The sequence below is a fragment of the Impatiens glandulifera genome, chromosome 1, assembly GCF_907164915.1.
Source record: "Impatiens glandulifera chromosome 1, dImpGla2.1, whole genome shotgun sequence".
Classification (NCBI taxonomy): domain Eukaryota; kingdom Viridiplantae; phylum Streptophyta; class Magnoliopsida; order Ericales; family Balsaminaceae; genus Impatiens; species Impatiens glandulifera.
The window spans coordinates 66140150-66144254 of NC_061862.1; positions in this window are offsets into that span (position 1 = coordinate 66140150).

Here is a 4105-nt window from a genome sequence, read left to right on the forward strand (position 1 = left end):
TTCAGAAATATATGAGTTTAAAAACATCACAAAAAATAAGAAATAAACAATATTAATTATATATATTTTTTTTAGTTTTATAATTATTAGAAAGATTAATAGATTAAGTTTTTTTATAATGAATAATTTAAACAATAGATAAAAATTAAACAATAAAAAAATAATATATGAAAAAAGTAAAAGAATTATTTAATTAATTTTAGTTTAATTAAAATTTAAAATTATATATTAACAAAACTAATATATTCATATCATTTATTTAAATAATTCTTTTTCAATTTAAGTATTTTATTAATATTTAAAATTAAATGAACAAAAAAATTTAAATATTTTAAATAAAAATATTAAGTTTATAAATATATAATTAAATAGTAAGTTATATATTATTGATAATTTATAAAAAAAAATATTAAAATAATTAAAGTGATTAATATTAAATATATATATATATATATTAATTATTAAATATAATTAAAAAAATAAAGAAGTTAGACATATAAATTTAATCTAATAGGGTTAGCCATTAAAATAAGTTAAACAATATAAACATACATTAAGCAAAATCGATCAAACTAACCATAGATTAACTTCAATTATAAAAATCGGACACTACATATTTATTTATAAATTTTTACTTAATATTTAATAACATTGATTTAACTTTTTATTTTTTAGGTGGAATCCCAATCTAACCCATTGCTTATAGATAAACCAAATTTAATCTTGTGTTTGGTTTGAATTTATTTAAATAAATTTTAATTAGAGTCTGATTTTAAAAAATTAATTTTTTTTTTGTTAGAAATTATTTAAATAATTTCAACTTAATCAAACATAATTTCATCTGATCTCTCATTAACCACATCACTCAATTCATTAATTAAAATATTATATATTTTAAATTATTATTTTTATTCTATTACTATATATTTATACTTTTTTAAAGGCTAAATATTTTGATTAAACAAAATATTATTATGATTGCGAGAAACATTAAAAAAAATATTTAAAAAAATTGAAAAATAAAATATATCAAAATCAAAGAAAATTAAATTTTAATAAGTTTAAAGAAGTCTCATATGTTGTATTTTTTTTTCTTTACGAGAGTAAGGAAAATGAAGTATTTAATTTTAGCAATGTCATAATTTTTCTCTAGAAAGATTATACGATTCTTTTCTTTTGAAATAGACCACCACATAATTGTAACGATTGACTTCCAACTTGTACCAATATTGTTTAAAGTGCGGAGATTAAGGAGATTGTGGTCCAAGTCCTGACAATATATTCCCAAAGACTATTGTCAATATATTTCTTTTTCGAAAGGGCCATTCACTCAAAATCCCGAGGGCCATCCTTTGTAATCAACATCTTAGCCTAACGATTAACATCATATTTTTTTAAATCTTCATCACCATTTGCACATTAGTGAAGTGTTAAAGAGAGTTAAGATTTGTAGAACAATTTTACTGTCATTTTTGCACAACTTAACTGTATCTAATTTGACGAAGTGTGTCACCCTGAGAGGAGTTAAAACTGCCCCCACAATAAATTTTGCATAATAGTTTCTATTATTTTTAACGCCGATAAAAGGAGAGGAAAGAGTGACATTGTGTATGTATGAATTGATGCAAGAAATGACTTAATGATGGTCATTCTACCCTGTAACCCCCTGGGAAATCCCTTGGATCCTCCGTAACTTAGCACGTGTTTGGTTGACACGTGTCAATAAAGAGAGGGACCCGGGGTGACTCGAGGTTCGATTGTTTTAACATTAGTTTGCGTGTCATGTATCTTTTTAAAATTAAACATCATTTTTAAAAGATTTTAATAGTACCTGAAAACTTTTAAAATTAATTATGTAAAAATAATTAATTTTATTCAAATTTTAATAATATGGGGATTTTCTATAATCAAATGGCGCTTTTGATTTGAAATTCAATTTAAATTAATTAAACATAATTAACTTAAGAAAAGATTATTTATTTAAAGATAAGGTCGCCAATTTATTTTAGAAAAATCAATAAAAAAGTGTATGTGTACAAACGTACTTTATACTAGAGTTTCGTTTTTGGTTCGAAGTTTGGTGATACTCGAGAAAGGGATTTCGCGCTTCATCCTCCGTAAAAGAGAATGTGAGTTGCTCAAAAATTTGAAATATTATCGTCTTTTTATGGAAATCAATGGAGGCGAAATTCTGAGCTAACCAATCAATTCCTAATATAATATCAAAACCTCGCATATCTAGTACAGTAAGATCAACTAATAACACTTTAGCTCCTATGTGTACTTCTCGAGACTTACAAATTAGATTCACAATTATCTTATCACTCAATGGTGTTTCTACACTTATATTCTCATCTAGAGGTTCGCTATTCCAATTGTGATTTTTAATAAATTTTTGGGAAACAAAAGAATTTGTAGCACCAAAATCAAATAATACTAAAGCATGTGCGGAAGACACATAAATGGTACATGATACCACATCATTAGATGCACGAGCTTTCTCAGAATTCATCGTAGAAAACACTCTAGCTTGGCCTCCTTGGGGTTGTCCAATTCTCCGATTTTGATTTGAAAATGGTCTTCGGTTTGTCAAACTTCCAGCTTCACGTGCATTAGGCTGTGTGAAGGACTTTTTGAATCGTGGATACTTAGCCCTCAGGTGACCATGCTTCCCACATAAAACACATTCTCTAGATAGCCAATGACAAACTTCCGTGCGATGATTTCCAGAACAATGCGAACATGATGGATTTGTGTTGACATATTTCTAGAGATTTGAGTTGTATTGTTCGTAGGAAAAGGCCTTCTACTCCAAATGAGCTTCGACTCCCTTCAAAGGCACTTTGATGACTTCTTTTCCTTGAGTTTGTCTCTTCTAGTCTCTTTGTAAAACACAACTCTCGTTCAACTAATCGCGCTTTCTCCACAACAAAAATAAAAGAGGTGAGCTGAAAATGGACCACAACTTGTCTAATGTAGGGACTCAAACCCATTTCATATTTTATCGCTTTCGCAATCTCGCTACCGATCCATACTTGAGTGAATTTGGCTAATTCCACAAATTTAGCTTGATATTATATTAAAGTCATACTTTCATGTTTCAGATTCGTAAACTCTGTATCTTTCTCTTTCCACAAACTCTTTGAAAAGTAGGTGTAAAATGTTTCCTTAAATGCCTCCCAAGATAGTATACTTATATCGTGCTCGTAGGTTTGCTTCTCCATTTCCCATCAGTTGCGTACATTTTCTTGCAACCAAAATGCTGCAAATCTTACTTTTTCTATCTCGTCACAATTGAGTACTTCATAGAATTTTTCCAGCTCATATATCCATTTTCCAGTTTCTAGTGGACCATTGTTACCATCAAAGTATGGGGAGCTAATCTCTTAAATTCGGCAAACTTATTTATCGGTGCATGTTGTTGTGCCATCCCCATCATAACTCTAACAATATCCTCAACTATTACCGGACTAGAGGTCTCCCCAATATCTTGTTGTCCTTGCACATTTGATTTAAAATTGTTAGTATTGCGTTTTCTTCTTACCCGTTGTGCCATACTGTTTAATTTTTCACCCTCCATTCCTATAACATTTAAATTCCACCACATTGTTATTCTAATGACTTTATCAATATGTGTGATGGCATTTAAATTTTTTCCCAAAATTCCCAACTTAAACTCCTTGATAAATCATAAAAAAATTCCTTTTAATGGATATAAACCTATGCTCTGCTACCACTAAAGTTGTCACGCCCCGAACCGAGTCATAAGGCGCGACTACTGCCGCATGCCATTTACTTCACTACTAATATAACATGCAAGGCTAACCAACTATATTTCTCAATTCTTCATTAACACAAAAATCATCCTTACTCCATACAAAAATATTTCCATGCAAAAATGTCATTGTACCCCATCCTTAAGGTTAGATATTCCATGTCTTAAGGGTACAAATTCTTCTATTACTCTCTATATAGGAGAGATACTAATAATCTTTAACAATTATAATATTCAAGTTTTCGATACCCGCACAACCTCAGTTGTTCAATATTATCCTGTTTTGAAAGAGTGATCCATAAAAATGGATGAGCTAAACTTTCCTAGTAA